We start from the raw sequence: 21,347 nt of genomic DNA, 5'->3' as shown, positions 1-21,347 counted from the left end.
TCCCTATGGAGTTTCCAAAGCATTTTCGATTTCTGTGTACCCCTATAAGTCAATTATAATAGCAGAAACAACAATCAGTGAACAAAGAACAATGAAAGGAACTCTCCGCTTTACCTTTTCTGTCGTGATAGTGATACGGAAGTGCTGGGAAGGGAAGAGCGTGGTCCCTTTAAATGATACAGAAGTAGGGGAGGGAAGCGCTAGGTAGAGAAGGGCATGGTCTTTGCCTGGGGCTCCACCCAAATGGACCTACCTGAGGTCAGGCATTTCCTGCCCAAATGTTGCATTCCCCCGAGACCACTCTGGCCTGCCACGCCCCCATCCTGGGCCTATAAAAACCGGAGACCCTATTGGGCAGATGCGGAAGTGGCTGGAAGTCATGAGGAACACATCAGCGGAACAAGACAAAAGCAGCTGGTCGTGGAGATTCCGCCAGGGGAGGAGTACACCGGCAGGCACCGCAGGCCATCGATCGTCAGAAAGACACGGAGTTTGGCCAGAATTATCAGAGAAGAGTTTGGCCAGAGGGGTCAGAGAAGAGTCCAGGGGAAAACCATCACCCCTGTGACTCCGGAATCTTCTGAGAGCTACTTCTACTTAATAAAACCTTGCACTCATTCTCCAAGCCCACATGTGATCCGATTCATCCAGTACACCAAGGTAAGAAACGTCGGGATACAGAAATCCCTCTGTCCTTGTGAAAAGGAAGGGGGGGCTAATTGAGTTGGTTAATACAAGCTGCCTATACACGGCAACCTAAAAGAGCACCCTGTAACACAGGCCCACTGAGGCTTCAGCTGTGGTATTCACCCCTAGACACTGCTGTGGAGTCACCCCACGACCTGCCCATCTGTATGCTCCCCTAGAGTTTTGAGCAGCAGGGTACTGAAGAAGTGAGCCACACCCTCATCGTACACCCTTTGACGGAGACAAGGGAACCTTTCCCGTTTCAGTAGTAAACATTGTTGGAATTATACACATTAGGTAAATTGGTTTATGAAGTGGGGTGATATTCATTCTGTCTACCTACCTACTTATCTAATGTGTCTTTATCCTTTCAGTTTTATATATAGGGCTGGAAAATGAGAATACAAAATACATTATCACTATTCTGCATGCACCATTTTTTACTCTCTTGCACACATACTCCAGGTTCTAGTCACAAAGGATCTAATGAACCGATCAAAGCCAAAGTAATAACATTGTCTGCCTTCCCCACTTATGTACACGTTTTGTTTTGCAGTAAAAGGCTGAGGAAAAGGGACACTGATTAATAAAAATTCTCAGATATACATGGTAAGTTTCAGGCATTGTGGCACCAGTGTCTGACTTAGGCTTCAGACTGTGAGAGCTTACCTAATGCCTTTTAAATCAAAATACACTGCTGGTATTTCTCCAGTGTACTCACTGAGTCTGCAGACTTAGAAGAAAACTCTTCATACAAGTGCCAGAGAGAGACCAAGAGAAGCCTTTTTCTCTCCCTTGCCAGAAAGGATAATAAAACCTCAAGGATCATTATTCGTTTATTAAGTATTATGTGATAGAATGGCAACTAAATAGTGTCATTTAATTATAAATAACATTAATTGCTTAATAATAGAGGATACACAGAGAACAATGTTAGCACTAAGGAATACACAGTGATTTTAGAAAGAAATCACAAAACATTTCTTAAATTAAGTAAAATATATTCCTTCTCTTTTACAATGCAGCACTACAAAGCTTTAAACACCTTGGTTTACAACGTTATGAATATTAAAGAATTGCATAAAAACTTTCTTTTAAAGAAGTAATTTATTATTTAATGTTTATTTTCTTTTTATTATTGTTGCCAGGCAAGCAACTTTCTAATGGTCAAATAAGAATGTTTTCATATTTTAGTGCTACAACATTAGTTCATTTATTATTAATACAACTCATAAATACTCTAACCATCAAAAATAGCCTCAAACAACCTTATCTGGGCAGACTCAGACTTTCCGTCTTCCCCAGGGTTTTCCAGTTTCTGGACTATAATTAGTTGTCATCTATTCTGACAGAGAAGATTCTACGAACCATCCCCCTTGTCTCAATAATGTTCTTGACAGATTTTATATCTTGAGGCAACCTAAACAGTTTACTAAGTGAGACCCACTAGAAGAAAAATAAAAGATAAAATGGGAAAAACTCATTATTTTTAGCCAGAAGTTAATTAGATGTTTTGGAGGTCTATTTTTCTGAAAGCATTCATATTTTGCCAAGTGTGGGACTCAGGTTATGCCACCTTTTAGAACCATTTTAGCCACTTGTTTTCACACTCTAACTGTAAGCCTGTGTCTTAAAAAAAACATTTTCATGTTAATTAAATGCCTCCTATTTAAAATTTCATGCTGTTAAATAATTCTTTTAGATTTAACACTCATATGTTCTGGAAAATAGCTCCGCTGTCATTTATTTCCTACAATTCGTTGAGACCATAAATGGCCATATAAAAATTTCAGTAGCTTCTACTTCTGATAAATACTACTACGCTCCGGCTACAGTTAACATGAAGAAGCTGCTCTTTCTATGACTACCTCAAGGAATATATAAGCTCATCCTCCACAGTGCAAGCACTGGCAAATGGTTCCAGAAGACTAAAAATAATCACAGCATAATCAAGCCAGGGCTTCACTATCAAACGCAGACAAGGGTGGAAATCAACTTTCTTGAAAAGGGAGATCTTGGCTATATCATGTATGGTTGTGTCTGAAACTTCTTGATTGTGCAAGGTATGCAAATGAAAGATTTTTACAAAATAACTGTGAGCATTTTGTAGGCATTGTGTGCCTGTACTTGAAATAAAGGAGTGAATAACACAAGGATCAGCTTTCAAGAAAATGTTTTGTGTTTAGAGATAGGTAGATGAGTAAAGGGACATTTATGGTACAGTGTCACGTGTACTGTGATGAGGATTCCAATACACAGAAGAGGGGCCGTTTATCCAATTTGGAGGGGAGATGGTAGTGACTATTTAACAAAGTCTTTCTAGAAGAAAGGACATGTAAACTATGTTCTAAAATTTATTAAATAAATAATAGCTCCTTAAGGTGGAGTTTAGGGTGGGAGTAGAGATAGGTCTTAGATTGATCACTCTTTTTTTTTTTTTTTTTTTTTGAGACGGAGTCTCGCTGTGTATCCCAGGCTGGAGTGCAGTGGCGCCATCTTGGCTCACTGCAGGCTCCGCCTCGCGGCTTCACGCAATTCTCCTTCCTCAGCCTCCCGAGTAGCTGGGACTACGGGCGCCCACCATCACGCCCGGCTAATTTTTGTTTGTATTTTTAGTAGAGACGGGGTTTCACTATGTTAGCCAGGATGGTCTCGATCTCCTGACCTCATCATCCGCCCGCCTTGGCCTCCCAAAGTGCTGGGATTACAGGCGTGAGCCACAGATTGATCACTCTTGTCATAAAATGTTCTCTCTCGGAAATTATCTTTGCTCCTAGAAATTGTCTTATCTATAACTGCCTCAAATTGTGTTCTTCACTTTTCCTACTCTTCAGTTTAATTTTATTTTATGAGGCAATGAAGTGGAACGAAGTGGCATAGCAGGAAGTGGAGAAAAGCATGTTCTTGAAGCTCACAAGAGAAACAGTTGGTCTTTTGAGATGGTAAAACACTGGGGAAGAGCGTGAACAGGGCTGTTTCTATTAGTTGCTCAGTTCTAACACATCTTCTATGCGTGGCTTTGAGCAAATGACTTAATCTTTCTGTGCCCAAGTCCCTTTATATAAAATATTACCAATTTCACAAGGTTTCCATGAGTGTTGAGTAAAAAATTTAAAGCATACAAAATATTCAATGTTACCTGTGATGATAATGATAATTTTCATCATCATCATCATCATCATCATCTTCATCATATTGTTTTATTAGCTTAAAAATTGGGGGTGCACATTAAATGTTGGTGTCTCCATAGGAACATTGTATACCAGGTCTAGCATATTCAATCAAGTGCAGCTAAATTCTCTTTTTAAATTGACAAGGTAGAATGTACTTATTTTCAAAAGCATTGCTTTGAGATAAATATAGCAAACCACGTAGTTCTTGTTTTATTTAGCTAGATGTAAATAAAATATATCTAGGATTTCCATTTCTAAAGCCATAGCACAGTTACCATATGAGACCTATGCACCCTTTGTAAACAAGTATTAAAATACCCGCAGTATATAAAGTAAATGTTTTCAAGCAGTAGACAGCAGAGATTGTAAGACTATTTTATTTGAAAGAAGAGAAACACTTCGAGTGAGCTCTGCATTCACCCTGGCTTCTTGCATGGGAATATTTTTTTTAGACCACAGCACAGAGATGAGGAACCCAGGAAGAAAGCTTGAGTGTCAATGAATGAAACAGGAAGACATAAGAATTCAGATCTTCTGAGTAGGGATAAGTTTATGAGGCAGGATAATAGAAAAGGGAGAGAAGTACAGAGAAGACCCTTAGGGCAGCATGTTATATCCTCTGTTTTTAAGGATGATGAGGACAAGGCTATGCATGCTCAAGGTGAGACTTTAAGGCCTGCGCAGCTTCCGGGAGGCTAATGAATGAATGAAGACTTCAGAGGTTGCTCAATTCTGGGAAATATTTTAGTATAGCTGAGCTAATGGGGAGACGCTTCCTAAGTAGCAAGTAATCCTGCTACGGTACAGTTGACAGTCCAGAAAGGTCACCCTTCAAAAGTAAGAGTTACAGACTATAACTAGGCAAAAAATTAAAACAGATACATGCAGAAAAAGCCTAAAATAAAGGCACGTGGTGGTTAATTATTCATTTAACTGTATGCCAGAACAAAATACAGTACTTCAAAGAAAGAAACACAATCCAAACATCTTACAATATAGCAAACAATCATAAATACTAGACATGAGATAACCAGAAACAGATTTTTCACACTTGAGAAATACAAGCATGTATTCTTCAGCCAAAAGAATAAAAGACAGAGTAGAAACAGACCCTAAAGTGATACAGATGTTGGAATGTGCATATAAAATATTTGAAAAAGATATATATATATTCAAGCATTTGAAGGAAAAGGTAGTCAAAAAGAGAAAAAATGGGGGATCTCAGAAAAAGTAAACTGTAAGAAAAGAGTCCTAATGAATTCCCATAAAATAAAATATTAAGTATCTGAAGTGAAAAAACTCACAGGATCAACTGAAAGGAAAAATAAAAATATCCATTAACTTGAATTTAGGTTAATGGAAATTGTTGAAACTGAAGCAAAAGAGAAGGAAAGCTAGAATAAAAAATGAGCAGAGACTCAAATACTTGAGGGATCAAGTCAGCTGACATACATACAATTGGATTTTACAAAGGAAAGAGGAGATAGAAAATTTTGAAGAAATATTTGTCTGCAAACTTCCTAAATTTGCTGAAAAAGATGAACTCATGGTGTATCTTAAAAGCTTAGCAAGCCCAAAGAAGGTAACTATGTTAAAACAAAACAACAAATACACCAGGCACAGATGTTCATGCCTGTAATCCCAGCACTTTGGGAGGCCAAAGAGGGAGAATTGCTTCAACCCAGGGATTCAAGATCAGCCTGGGCAACATAACATGACCACATTTCTACAAAAAATTAAAAAAAGGCAGATGTGGTGGTGCACATCTGTTGTCCTAGTTACTTGGAAGGGTGATGGAGGAGAATTTCTTAAGCCCAGGAGGTTAAGGCTATAATAAGCCGTGATTGCATCACTGCATTCTAGCCTGGGCAACAGAAAGAGGTCCTATCTCAAAACAAACAAACAAACAAACAAACAAACAAACAAAAAAACACACAACGAAAAACACAGAAAAAAAAACTTCACATATGCATATCATAGTAAAACTTCTGAAAACCTAACAAAAACAAGATATCAATATCAAAAATTCCAGCAACCTTATTAGATGAAGGCATGATAAAACACAATAAGTTTAATATGTTTTTAAAAAGTTGTCAACTGGAATCCTATAGCTAGAGAAATTATCCTTTATAAATAGGACTAAATTTGAAATACAGAATTTTCAGACAAAGTTTAAAGAAATAGTTCCCAACAGAAAAAAGCTGTAAGAAATGATTAAGGATGTTCTTCACATTGAAGGGAAATGTTACCAGATAGAAACTCAGGTATACATGAAGAAATGAAGAGAACCAGAAACTTTCTTGTCATAACATATGTGACAAGAAAGGCACAAAGGTTAGGAGAAGTTAATGAAATGATATTGTTTAATATTCTGTTGTTCTTATAATTTACATTTTATGTGAGGTAGTACAGTACTAAATCTAAGTAGTTTATTAGAAATAAGCAATATACTATAATCAGTAAAGCAAATTGGGAAAAATTATATCATCTGACATTAATAGATACTATAGTAATCAAGATAATTTAATTTTTACATAGGATTTTAAAAACTCATATTAATGGAACAGAATAGAATCCAAAAGTAGACTGGTATGTACATGGTAAATTTATTTTTAATAAAGTTATCAGTGTAGTACAATGGGAAAAAGATTATTGGAATAACCATATTAAACAAACGAACAAAACAATTTTGGTCCATCCCACGACATATTAAAACAGTACTTTGCAATAGATCATAGGTTGAAATGTAAAAGCAAACATTATAAAGGATCAAGATAAAGATGACTGCTTTCACAGCCTTGGGGCACACAAAGCATTTTTAGATAGGACACAAAAAGAACAGTTCATATAAAACCAATCCCAAGATCCATAAAAATGCTAGGACCTTGTGTCCAGAGCTTCCTATCAGTGAAGCAGTACCCATATCTGCACTGATCCATTCCAAACTTACCTGCCATTTTTCCATAGGGGAAAATGGAACAGGTTTTCTTCTCTTGCTTGTACTATCAGAGTAAGTGATTAAAGGCTTGATTGTTACTTTCAATATATTTTGCTGAATTTATTGGCTACCGTCAACATCTGACAGCTCAACTCTCTCTCCAGCTCAACTGATCTGACACACAAAAAGGACAAAAAACAAATAGCAATCATAAGTAGCCATCTAGATCATGGAGACTCTTTTTAAGTTAATTGTTAAGATTGTTATCAATATGAAAACTTGAAATTAAAAGATTATCATAGACAAATCGTTTATTTCCCAAACCCAACTTGGTAAACATTGATTAGGTAGTTAGATGTTCAATTTTGGGGGTAATGAGAGAGGATCAATAATAGTTTAATATGTGTTAAAGGCCTTGATTTGATAGCAAAACTTTTTTTGATGTATAAAATAAACAAAAAAGTGTAAAAGTAAGTGGTTAGCCTGAAGAAACACTACAAAATGAGCACACATGTGTAACTAGTGATAAGGTCCGAATATAGAACAGTGTCATCACCCAAGAACTCCTATGCCTTTTCCCATCTTCTAAGTACCATTCTCTTCTTTCTGAAGTTAAGAAATGTCAAGACATGTGACATTATAGATACGGTTTTATTGTTTTTTCACTTTATGTAAATAAAACCATAAGATATGTATTCTTTTTCTTTCTTTGACTCTTAACATTATTTACACTCTTCTGCATTAGACTCCTCCAGAATATTTATGCTACTGTTCCCTCTTCATATGTTATGCCAGATATTTTTTCATATCTATGTCATGATTTTTGAAAGATAAAATAATTAAAAATAAAACTTAATGGATCTGATTAACAGCAGATCAAACATAGCTAAAGAAAAAATTTGTGACTAGAAAGAACAAAAATTTGGTTCTGAAATTTCCATTTCATTTTTGTTCATACTCTTGTTTTCTTCAGTATATTTTGCAATTCTTTGACATATTAATCAGTTTAAAGTCTATGTCTATAACTCTATTATCTGGATTTCTTGCGAGCCTGTATCTATTATTTTGTTTTTGCCACTTGATTAATTGTTAAGGCTTGTCTTGTTATATACTTGGTTATTATGATTTAAATGGCATACATTGCAAATAAAAATATAGCTATAATTTAAGGGTTGTATGAATCCATGTTCCCCAAGAGATAATTTCTTTTAGCTTCTGATAGGTTGATAGGCTAGGGAAACGAGCAATTCCATTTAATTTTGATCTAACCAGGAAATAACATTATGCAAGGATGAACTTCAGTCCTTCTAAGGACAAGTCAAATTCCACTTCCCCTGTACTCCTGGCATATATCTCTTAGGAATCCTGACTGAATGACTGGGATATTTCTAGACTCTTCCTTCTTGAAGCATTGAACTTCAGTTTGTACCATTCTTCTCTTTGGCTTCATGAGTCGACCAAAAGCTCTTAGCAGTTTCTCAGCCTATCAAACACCATATTGGTCTGTTCTTGCATTACTATAAAGAAATACCTGAGACTAGGTAGTTCGTGAAGAAAAGAGGTTTAATTGGCTCACGGTTCTGCAGGCTGTACAGGAAGCATGGTGCAGTCACCTGCTTGGCTTCTGTGGAGGCCTCAGGAAGCTTTTACTCATGGCAGAATGTGAAGTAGGAGCAAGCGTCTCACATGGCACAGCTTGAGCAAAAGTTTCCGAAGGTTCCGGAGGGTACCACACTCTTTTAAACAACCAGATCTTGCGAAAACTCACTCACTGTCACAAGGACAGCACCAAGCCATGAGGGATCGTCACCCATGAACCACATATCTCCCACCAGACCCCACCTCCAACATTGAGGATTACAATTCAACATAAGATTTGAGTGGGGACACAGATCCAAACTATAGGAGATACCATTTTAAAAGTCAGCAACTACCTCAAGGGAAAAACATAAACCTAATGATAAGAAAGCTAGATTAAATTTCCAAAGTGTAACAATATAATACCTGAGATTAAAAATTTACTGCAGAGACTAAACTATAGACACAACAGAATAAAAGACCCAACAAAAAGTATCCTTCAAAAATGTGTTTCTGTGTCTTTGATCATATTTCTCTTTTTTCAGTGTCCAGGGACATCTAGATGATAGAAGTTCCTTCAGATGGGTCCCTGGTGTGAGGGTGTCCTGTATCAGACTGCCTATTGAAGTTCAACCTGTGGTTCAAGACAGGTATGATCCTTTGATGTTGAAGTCACTGAGATTGGGAGTTAGTTTGCTTTTGTGTTTGTTTTTGCTTTTTACTGCAGCTTGTTCTATACTATCAGAACTAATTAAAACATTTTAACTTTGGGAAATCTTTAAATATAATTTTCCTTATGGTTTGTCACATTAAATGGGAAAATAGGTGGTTTATATAAATATATGTGGAAAATATATGATAGCTTTCATCACACATTCATATTTTTAAAATCTTAGTAAAGCAGGACTAGGAGAAAGTTATTTAATATTTTGAAAGGTCCTAATAATACTTCTAATAAACATTTTAAATAAAATTTGTATTTTAGAACAGTTTTAGATTTAAAAAAAATTATGAAGATAGTATGGAGAGTATGCCCCAGTTTCCCATATTACTAATGTATTACATCAGTGTGGTACATTTGTACAAATAATGAACCAATATTTACATGTTGTTTGTTTGTTTGTTTGTTTGAGATGGAGTCTGGCTCTGTCACTCCAGGCTGGAGTGCAGCTCACTGCAAGCTCTGCCTCCTGAGTTCACGCCATTCTCCTGCCTCAGCCTCCCAAGTAGCTGGGACTACAGGCGTCTGCCACCACGCCCGGCTAATTTTTTTTTTGTATTTTTAGTAGAGACGGGGTTTCACCGTATTCGCCAGGACCGTCTCGATCTCCTGACCTCGTGATCCACCCGCCTCAGCTTCCCAAAGTACTGGGATTACAGGCTTGAGCCGCTGCGCCCGGCCCCCTAAAGTCCATTCTTAACTCAGATTTCCTTGTTACCTCGTGCCCTTTTCTGTTCCAGGATCTCATTCAGAATACTACTTTCATTCAGGCTGGAGTGCAGTGGCATGATCTTAGCTCTCTGCAACTTCCGCCTCCTGGGCTCAAGCGATTCTCCTGTCTCAGGCTCCGGAGTAGCTGGGACTACAGGCATGCGCCACAACACCAGGTAATTTTTGTATTTTTAGTGGAGACGGGGTTTTACCATGTTGGCCAGACTGGTCTCGAACTCCTGACCTCAAGTGATCCACCTGCCTCGGCCTCCCAAAGTGCTGGGATTATAGGCATGAGCCACCATGCCAGGCCGATCTTGACAGTTTTAATGAGTATTGGTCAAACATTTTGTAGAGTATCTCTGTATTGGAATCTAGTTCATGTTTTTTTCATAATAGATAGGATTTTATATTCTTGGGAGAAAAAACATTGATATATACTGTCCCATTTTCATCACCTCAGAGCACAAGCCAAGGCTAATAACATCTTCATCTTAGAAATGTTTCTTTCACTTGCCTTCTGTATATCACACTCGCTGATTTTTTTTGTATGACTCTAGTAATACTTTATCAGTTTTGTTAAATCCAATTTTCACCAATTTCATAATTTTAGAGCATCTTATGGATCATTTTTTAAGCTTTTATCTACACTTCTTCAGTGATTTCTTCTGGTTTCACAATTTCAATTGCCATCTGCATACTGATGACAAGTAAATTTATATCTCTGATTCAGATTTGTCCACTAAACTTGATAACACTATATATAACTGCATACTTGATATCTTTACTTGGAACATCTCAAAGTTGAAATGCTCAAAATAGAACTGCTTATTATTCCAGTAGAACCTGTTTCACCCACACACAGTCTTCCTTATCATTGTACTTGATCATTCTAGCCCATCCAGGGAAAAAAACACAATCAATCAAAAAAACTTGATTTATCCTTGAAATATTTTATTTGAATCCCACGTCTGAAACATCAGCAAAAATGGTTTTAATTACTTAATTTTTTCCAAAATATAGATAGAACCTGAAAATTTCCCACTATCACACACACTCCCACTATTCTCCAAGGCACCATTAGCTCTCACCCAGGTAAGAGTGATAGCCTCCTTTCTCACCCAGGTTACAGTGACAGCCTCCTGCTGTCATTATTGCCTTCCATAGAGTCTCACTGAAACACAGCAGCCAAAGTGATTCTTTGAACGTGTCAATGAGATCAAGTCACTGCTCTGCTAAATACTCTCCAGTGGCTCCTCATCTGATTCAGAGGAAAGCCAGTGGTTTTCAATGGCCTAATATTTTCTGCACAATCCAAGTTCCAGTCAAAACTCTGAGCTCATCCACCACACTGTCACGACACACTACTTCCAGTTACTCAAATATGCCAGTGTGTTCATGTCTCAGGGTATTACTACTGTTCCCTCTTTTTGAAACACTGTGCCCAAGTGTCATTGTCTCAATTCCTATCCTGGTTTCTTAAACTTAAGAGGAAAAAAATAAGGAAACTCCCTTATGTCCTCCTCCGACTAGTGATCATATTTTAGTTTCCCCGGCCTGTCTCTTCTGCTAATATTCCATTTTCTGAACTTACTTATGTTTACCCTCTTTATCTTCCTATTAATAGATAATGAGTTTATGAGATCATGAGTCTCTCAGTTCTTACAGCTACTATAATACACTATATAGTTTTTGATACACTATGGGGACTTTATAAAGGTTTTGTGAATTAACTAGTTAATGAAAGACAAAAAAAAAATAAATAGCCTGGACCCCTGCAAGCTTTGACAGCAGCAAGAAATCAGCATCGTCTTCAGATTTTAAGTATTTTAGTGTCAACTATTTAAATCAGCTAAATAATACAGTAATAGAATCTATTTTGTTTCTAGTTAGAGTCATGACTGAAAGCACTGCTATTCCCTAAAGGGGAAATTCCCTCATTTGCAGAAATAACAAAAGACTAAAAAATATAATTATGTAAGAATCCTAAAGTAATAAAATACATGGATAGAAGAATCAATTTGTAGGCAACTTTTTTTTTTTAAATATACACTAGTAAACCAATATGACCTTCAAAAGGTTAACAAAGAAAATAAGTAAGCACTGAACTTCATTTGATGAGTAACATGGCTGGCCTCTAAAAAGTCACCTTTATTATGAGAACAGCAACTGAAAATACCTCAGCAAAGAAATCTCAGGGGATTCTTCCACCAAAGAGAGTGGAAACAACCTATTTGGGCTGGGGTTTGGACATGACTAGTTCAAAGTCAGTGAACTGTGGGTAGCATGCAGAAAATAGAGACATTTTTTTGAGAGAAGGTTATAAAAGTTATTCCAAAGAGAGATGTACCTGTCATTGATTTCTTATACTCTAGTACAACAGAAATGAAAGAGTACAGTTTCTCTGTGGAGATGAAAAACAGGAGCTTTCAAGCTGGCCCTTTTACCATTTCTAAAATCCTTCATGAGTAACTGTAATTATTATTGTATTTCTCTTGTTAAAGGGTATTCCGTGAAAGAAACTATTAAAAATTATGAGAATCAGTGCTACTGTTATCTATCATTTTTCCATCTTGTGGACAGTAAGATCTTAATCTTAGAAGACAAGATCTAGAAGTCATTTTACTTGAACTTTAAAATAAACAAACCTATTTATCTATTTTGCCCAATTCTAATGGTGACATTGTATCACACCATTTGTTAGAGATAAATGAATCTCAATTATCCTGTGAAACTTAAAGACATATATAAAATTAAACAGCAACACCAATTCTGATTGCAGTTTATTTAAATAATTTTATTATTTACAAATGCATTCACTTACCTACCCACATAGATATTTATTTTTTTAAATTGCCATCAAGAACAAGATACGTTGAGTATCCATTTCAACACACAGGACGATTTTATATATCCTTCATGGTTTATTGTAAAAAAAAAATGTACTGGTTAAAAAAAAGTGGGGGAGTTATTTGTCTCTATTTCTTAGAGATATTAAAGGTAAAATGCATACCCCTTGACTCAGTGTGCTTTGATTTTAAGTCTTGATTATGGGTGGATAGTCAATATAATAAATCCTGTTGGCAATTTCATATCTGTTTTCCACATCATTGCACACAGATAACACAAAGCAGAATGTACTACCAATAACCATGAGCCAGTTCTTCAAATGTTGACTGTGATCATCTCTCAGAATAAAATTTTATAAATGTTGAAAGTGGAAATATATACAAATAAAATTAGGCCCTTTTATTTGTTACAGGCATACTTTAAATAAAGTTGAACATATTTTCATCAAATTGGGAAGATTTATTTTGGATATGTAGTTTTTGTAGTGCAAACAAAATTCTTTGGGTACATACTCAAAGGGTAACACCTCCCACCAAGAAAAACAGAAACCTCTTACCATTAAGAAACCTCTGTGAATGCAAATCAGGAGAGATGAACCATTTGTTATATGTACCATGGAGAGGGGAAATAACACTTTATAATTTAAGAGTTATAAAAGTGCCTGTTCTAAAAAACAAGTGCTGTTTTATGATTGAGCTACTTCTCACATGGGCGAGTCTGTATAGCAAGCCCTCCTGTACTAGATTCAGGGAGTTAGATAATTATGCTTCATGATTCACAAGAAAAATAGAGTCTATCTAAAATGAGGTTTTAAAAAGATGAAAGTTTAGTTTGTGTGCATGATTTAAATGTAAAACAATTTTTTTAACTTCTAGAAAATAGATAATCCCTAAAGATCCTATTGTCCCAGTATATTTTCAGGGCCCAATATTTTAGGTGAGTTCTAATTTTACCTATATTAATACATTTATCTCTATAGGACTATAGTGTTTTGAGATACACACACACATTATGTATCCATTTTAAATAGTCATTGAAAAAGGCTATGTTAACATGTAATTTCTTTACATCATCTGGTTAATTAAGGTGTAATTCCATCGTGGCATGTACTCTTTCTCTAAGTTGTATGGTGCTGATAAATTACTTGCTGACTAACAAGTAATTCACGGCAATACAAATATCATATCTTTATACTGTTTACATGAAATGTCTCTGTTTGTCCTTTCTTCCCTCAACATTTCAACAGGATATATATATATATATATATTTTTTTTTTTTTTTTTTTTTTTTTGAGACAGAGTCTCACACTGTCACCTGGGCTGGAGTGCAATGGCATAATCTCGGTTAACTGCAACCTCCACCTCCCGGGTTCAAGCGATTCTCCTGCCTCAGCCTCCCAAGTAGCTGGGATTATAGGCGTGCACCACCACACCCGGTTAATATTTTGTATTTTTAGTAGAGATGGGGTTTCGCTGTGTTGACCAGACTTGTCTGGAACTCCTGACCTTGTGATCCACCCACCTCGGCTCCCCAACGTGCTGGGATTACAGGCGTGAGCCACTGCACCCGGCCTCAACAGGCTATGTTTTAAATGGAGTAATCCAATGATAAGAGGGGAGAAAAAAAAGGTCAGTTTAGATTCCAGATGTAAGAATCAATGTTTAGATCCACTTCTTCAAAGTGCTACTTAAGTCAAATAAGAAGCAAATATATCTTCGAGGTCAAAAATAAAAGAAAAAATATATGTTGTATGAATTGAAGAAGATTCTGATGAAATTCAAGCATTTCATTCCTGGTGTATTAGTTTACTAGGGGTGATGAAACAAAACCTCACCAACTGGGTGGTTTAAACAACAGAAATTTATTTCCTCACATTTCCTTAGGCTAGAAGACAGAGATGACAATGTTGGTAGGGTTGGTTTCTTCTGAAGCCTTTCTTTGTGGTTTGTAGATGGCAATCTTCTCTCTGGGCCTTCAGAGGACCTTCCTTCTGTATCTGTTATCTGTCTATATCGAAATATTCTCTCATTATAAGGACATCAGTCATGTAGGATTAGGACTTAACCCTAAGGACCTCATTTTAACTTAATTATCTCTTTATAGACCCTATCTCTAAATACAGTCATATCTGGGGTACTGAGGGTTGGGACTTGTATTAGCCTGTTTTCATACTGCTATAAAGAACTGCCCAAGACTGTGTAATTTAAGAAGGAAAGAAGTTTAACTGACTCAGAGTTCAGTATGGCTGGAGAGGCCTCAGGAAACACACAATCATGGCAGAAGGCAAATGGGTTTTTTGATATATTACTAGGTCCTCGTAAATACAAAACACACAGGACACCAAACGACCATGGAGCTAGATTTGATCATTAAAATCTGGTCTTGATTGACCCATGGTGGTATGCAGAATAGTGCCCCACCCACCCACCCAAAGATGTTCATGCCGTAACTTTGGTACCTGTGAATGTTTTTCCTTATGTAGATAAAGGGATTTCACATATATGGTTTCAATTACAGAACTTGAGATGGGGACACTATCCTAAAATATCGTAGTGGGCCCAATCTAATCATGAGTTCCCAAAAGTGCAGGACCTTTCCAGGCTGTGGCCAGAATGACATATTATGTTGGAACAATGCTCAGTGAGTTGTGACCTCAGTGCACTGAGGATAGAGAAGATGGTCAGGAGCAAAAAAGCATGGGAGGCCTCTAAAAGCCAGAAAAGGCAAGAGTACAAATAATCCTTTACAGCCTTCAGATAGAATGCAGCCCTGATGGCAGCTTGATTTTAGCTCTTGTCAGAATTCTGACCTGCTAAAATGTAAGATATCACATTTGTTTTGTTTTATGCTACTGAGTTTGTAGTACTTTGTTATGGCAACAGTGAAAATTAAAGAAAGATTTTCATGTGGGGATGGAGTGCTGCTGTACCAAATACCTAAAATTGTAGAAGTAATTCTGAAATTGGCAGTAAGTAGAGGCTGGGTGAATTTTGAGAAGAAGGACAGAGAAAGCACAGATTACCTTAAATATCCTGTTAGTAGAAACAGGGATGTTAACAATTCTACCAGTGAGTACTCAGGCAGAAGTGAGGAACATGGTAAGGGCAACATAAATCTTCTTAGAGAATACAGTCAGCCCTGCATATCCAAGGGACCCACATCCATAATTCAACCAACACCAGATTTAAAATATTTTTAAAAAGTTAAAAATAACAATATGACAATAAAAATGAAACAAATAGAATAATACAGTATAACAACTATTTACATAGCATTTACATTGTATCAAGTATTATAAGTAGTCTAGAGATTATTACTGTATACAGGAAGATATGCATAGGTTATATGCAAATACTACACCATTTTATGTAGAGTACTTGAGCATTAACAGATTTAAGTATCTGTGTGGGGTCCTGGAACCAATCCCCTGCTATGACTGAGGAACAACACTACCTAAATTTTTGTGAACAAAATATGAGTAAAAGTACAAACATTAAAGTCACTGTTGGTGAGGGCTTAGAGAAAGAAAAAGAGGAACATGCAACTAGAAATTGGAACAAAAAGGATTGTTGTTTCATAATGGCAGAAAGCTTAGTGTAATTGTTTCCTGCAGTCATTTGAAAACCAAAACTTGTAAATGGCAACAATGAACAGTAAGCTGAGAAAATTTTTGAGGAAAGTGTTGAAGGTACAGCCTGGTTTCTTTATGCCACTTATAGTAAAATGCAAAAGGAAAGAGATAAATTAAGGGATGAACTGTTTAATTAAAAGAAACACTGCACTCCAGCCTGGGTGGCAGAGCGAGACTCTGTCTCAAGAAAAAAAAAAAAAAAGAAAAGAAAAGAAAAAAAGAAACCAAGGCTGGAAGATTTGGGAAATTATCAGTCTATCCATATTGCAAAATATGCTACATTTCACTATCATGAAATGTGCTTTAGAAGAAAAAGCCAAGGACGTGCCTATAAAACCTCTGCTAATACCTCAGAAAGATTAAAAGTTTAAAGTATTCAGACACATAAAGGCTCTTTAATATGATCCACAATGTGATTATCCCATCCTCTCAATAAAATTACAGAGCATCTAGGGAGTTTAAGGGTGTTGTCCTTCAGCCATTTCAGCAAGAGCCAATAAAGCATATGGAATTATACCACATTGTATGCATGTATCATACTATCACAAATACCCCTTAAATATGTACAAATGTTATGCATCAATGAACAAACAACAAAAAAATGTGTTATTTAGGCCACTTAGATTCTGGGGATTTCTTATGACAACAATAGAAAGCTACTGTGCTCACCGAGTCATAAGGTTGGATGTGACCGACAATAACCCAACTCATCAAGGCTCATATAGTTTCCTTCTTATGGAAGAAGTACACCCACTGGGATTAAGCACAAGCAGGATCAGAGTGCACAAGAAAGCTGCATGAATAGATATCCCTCACTGCTCTGTCACCCACCACTATTCTTCTCAGCTTGCAACCGTAACTGTATAGAAAATCTGTACAGCTAGCTGAAGGAGGAGCTTTGGTTCACATGTGGGTTAGCTTTGTAGGTGGTGTAAGATAAAAAGTGAAATGCGTCTGTACTATGCAAGCACTACAGAGGTTGCCTTTAAGCACAACCATAAGAGAAAATGCTCTCAATGCCTAGAGCTTCAGGCAGTGCACCTGATCTGTCACTATGGGTGAGAAGATGAGTTATTTGATGTTATTATATATAGCTTATGCACCATGGTTAATTTCCTGACCAGCTGGTCAAATGTGAAAGATAAAGGTTGTAAGATCAGAAATAATGAGTTCTAGTGACAGAGGCACGTAAATGGACACATGGCAGTAGACACAAAGTGTGGTGATTTTTATCGGATATTAGTACTCCCCATGGGACATCTTCCATGTTTAGGAAGAGGCCCTAAACAACAAAGTAGCTAAAAAGGTCTGGCCTGTTATCTTTAGCCAGTTTTTTACACCAGCCATGGCAAAATTGCCACACGAGTGCATAAACATAGTGGCTGCAGTGGCAGAGACAGAGGCTGCTCATTGGCACAGCATAATAGACTCCTACTTACCAAGCCTAATCTAGCTACTGTCACATTGAAATGTCCAACCTGCCAGCCACAGACGACAAAGTGAGTGCATAACAGAACATCATTGTTTAAGGAGACCAGCTGGCCACTTGGTTGCAAGTTGATTATATCCCATCTAGAAGCACTAGCTGTTACACACATACTTCAGCTATAATACGATATTATCTTAAAAATGTAATCCTGAAAAAGAATAGTTAAACAAAATGAAGTCTGGAATACATCTCTATAAAGATAAATTCAATTTACTTAGAGAAAATAATAATACAAGTTTTATGGTAATGTACAAATAAAAATAAATCCATGTTTTCTCATAAGGGTAAGAGAGTGGGAAACAAAACATGGAGAAAAGATACATTTAAAAAAGTTGATCAAGTATCAATGATAGTGTGGCATGAAGAGTGGAGGGTGATTAACTCAACCCTTTGCATATATGGTTCAAATTAGTGTTTAAAAATGGTATGTCTAACTAAAATTTAAAATTAATATTTGATCTTTTATGTATATATTTCTTGTTGGGTTAAATTACAGAATAAAAAGGCAAATACATTAATGATTTAAGACATAAAGAACTAGGAAATGTAGCCAGGTGCTGTGGCTCATGTCTGTAATCCCAGCATTTTGAGAGGTGGAGACAGGTGCAGAGGGGAGCCTATTTTTTGTAGAGATGGGTTGTTGCCATGTTGCCTAGGCTGGCTTGAGCTTCTGGGCAACAGGAGCTATCTTAAAAATATACTTCTGAGTAAAAGAATAGTTAAACAAAATAAAGTCTCTACAAAAAAAAAAAAAATGAAGTCTCTACAAAACACCGTCTCTGCAAAAAATACAAAAAAATATTAGCCAGGCCTCATGGTGCATGCCTATATTCCTGGAAGGATTCATTGAGCCTCGTATGTTAGGGCTGCAGTGAGCTGTGATGACGCCACTCACTCCATCTTGGCTGAGAGAGAGGTGCTGTCTCAGAAGGAAGGAAGGAAGGAAAGAAGGAAAGAAGGAAGGAGGGAAGGAAGGAAAGAAGGAAGGGAAGGGAAAACGATTTTTTTAAAATCACAAAGCCTAATTTTTATAGCTCTAGGTTTATTAATTTATTTCATGAGGTCACATTAAATATCATAACCATATCTGTTCATTAATTTTGAAATCTCACTTATTAAAAGGATAATTATTCATTTAAAGTGGTATTTCCTCAAAGGTTTGTAAAGATTAAATGAATTATTATGTAAAGTTTTTAGAAAAGGATAAGCTATGAAAACCATATAGAAGTGTTAGTTATCACTATTAGTGCACTAAAGCACAGTAAATTATAAAACAAATATAAAGTGGACATCTAAAGAAAACAAATGACATGTATTTTATTGCAAAAATATATTTATTCATGTTTTTAGCTTAGAAAAGCATACATAGTTTTTAGTAGTGTATATTTTTGTTATGAAAATAGCTTTCCTGCTTTGTGATAGATATTGCTTAGATTGGATATGTAGTATCTTTCTACTAAGTATTTTTAATATGTATGCTAAATCACCAGCATTAAACCAAGAGTGATTATCTTTCAAAATCGGGCATGTCATCCATACCCCAATTTACAATAAGCTTCAACTCCTTGGCTCCCACCCTAAAGGGTTTCCATCCATATGAAAAGATTTGGCCATATAAACCCCAAAGGGTCTCCATCCATATGAGAAGATTTTGCCGTATAATTTGTCATTCACATTAGAGCACTTTTGAGAATCCATAAATATACCTTGAAAAAGACATAGTCCATGACTATTCCAGTTAGAATAGGTCCTACAGTCACAAATATAGGCATAGAGTACACATTCTTTCCTGAGAATGACCCTAAATCTACATTAGTTAGCATCACTTTCTTGTAAACACTATGCTCTGAGAAACTAGAGCTTGACCCCACTTTGAATCCTTGCCTTTCTCTCCAGTTTTAATGCCACCACATTAATATGGGTGATCACTGCCACAGCCCCTAACTGTTCCTGCTTCTTTCCCCCTTCTTCCCATTGCATTATCCACACAACAGCAAAATCACACAAGTCAAGAGATCCTGTCACTGCCCATTAAACATGCCTCAAAGACTTCATTTGCCTTAAAACAAAATCCAAAACCCTTAATCATGTTTCACAAAGCCTCACATGACCTGGTCCTTGACTATGACTCCGATGTGACTCTCATTTGGAAGGCATTATTTACCTTTCTTCTTTAAATCCCTTCAACTCACCAGCCTCTTGTCAAACTAAGAATCTATAGGACACCAAAGGGGAAACAGAAGGAAGCGCATAACAAGCATGAGACTTTAATGTGTCTGTCTTGCTCAGGTAGATGAAGAAGGCAATAAATCAGTAAGGCTATAGAGGAACCGAAAAGTACATGCAATATGGTACTTTTAACTCTGAGTTCCAATACTAAGGAATATAGTTTATTTTCAAAAACTCATACAACATTTATAAAAGCTAACCACACATTAAAACAAGGACAATCTTAACTCAGAATATATACCACTAATTATACACACATGTTAATTTGGCCACAATGAAATTAAGTCAAAAATTAATAGTAATGTCAAAAAACCAATTGCCTCTTCTACCAGGAAACATAAAACAAACAACCACCACTACAAAATATGATTTAAAAATATATGGGGTCAAAGGTGAAATATACACAGAAATTGAAGAATTGTTATAAATTCACAATGATATCTTGATGTATCAAACTCTATACAACATAACCAAAGCTATGTTCAGAGAAAAGTTCATAGCCTTAACACAGCTATCAATAAATCATAAATGAAATTGACACCTGCTTCCAAAAAGATAAAACTAAAACAATGAAACAACCTAAAATAAAGAACATCAAAAAAATCAATATATAAGCCAAACTTAGTGTGTTAGAAAAAAAGTAATAAAATAAATAAAGTATGCCTTGAAAAACAGCAAAAATACAGGATTAAATAACCTGATTTTTTAAAAAAGAGAAAACACAAATACCAAAACAATAAATGAAGACAATTTATTAGAAATCATTTTTGCAAATGTATTTTGAAACCTGAATCACATTGGTAATTTTACAAAAAAATAAACTGTGTATAAGTAGCATATCAAAAGTAAATGAAGAGACAGTTTTTAGCACAGTGACAAAGAAGAAATTGACCTTAGTTGAGTTAAGAAAATTTAAATTACTACTTTCCTTAGAAAATAGAGAGATTACTCAAGGGAAAAAAAAAAAAAAGGCCCGTTACAAAAATTTCCCAGATCTATATGAATTCACAGGGGGCTTTTAGAAACAGAGAGTCCTAAATTTATTTTAAACAATACCCAAGAATAGAAAAAAAATATTCTCTATTCTGTTTTCAAAAAGAAAAACTTTAAGGAAACTTCTGAAGTAATTTTTAAAAAGAAGGTGAGAAAATGACTTCAAGACCTGAAAAAGATGATACAGTATATTACAATTACAGGCCAATTTCACTTATGAATAGAAATAAAAAATTTAAATACAGAATTATTAAATAGAATTCAATAGCACTTTTTAACTTTGTATTGTAGGAAAAAACTTCTAGGGGAATTGGATGTGAAAAGTGTCCCTGGTCCTATGATCACAA

At 36.0% G+C, this 21,347-nt stretch overlaps 1 long non-coding RNA gene across 1 annotated transcript; it reads left to right on the top strand.

Moving 5' to 3' along the window:
* The first annotated feature begins 360 nt into the window (after positions 1-360).
* Positions 361-11,776, top strand: LOC134730197 (uncharacterized). Its single transcript, XR_010111864.1, has 3 exons — positions 361-660; positions 8,922-9,026; positions 9,838-11,776. It is a non-coding gene; the product is annotated as an uncharacterized LOC134730197 (long non-coding RNA).
* The last annotated feature ends 9,571 nt before the right edge of the window (positions 11,777-21,347 follow it).

The sequence above is a fragment of the Pan paniscus genome, chromosome 3 (genome assembly GCF_029289425.2).
Source record: "Pan paniscus chromosome 3, NHGRI_mPanPan1-v2.0_pri, whole genome shotgun sequence".
Lineage (NCBI taxonomy): Eukaryota > Metazoa > Chordata > Mammalia > Primates > Hominidae > Pan > Pan paniscus.
Note: the sequence above shows the minus strand (reverse complement) of the source record. Positions and strands in the feature narration are given on the sequence as shown.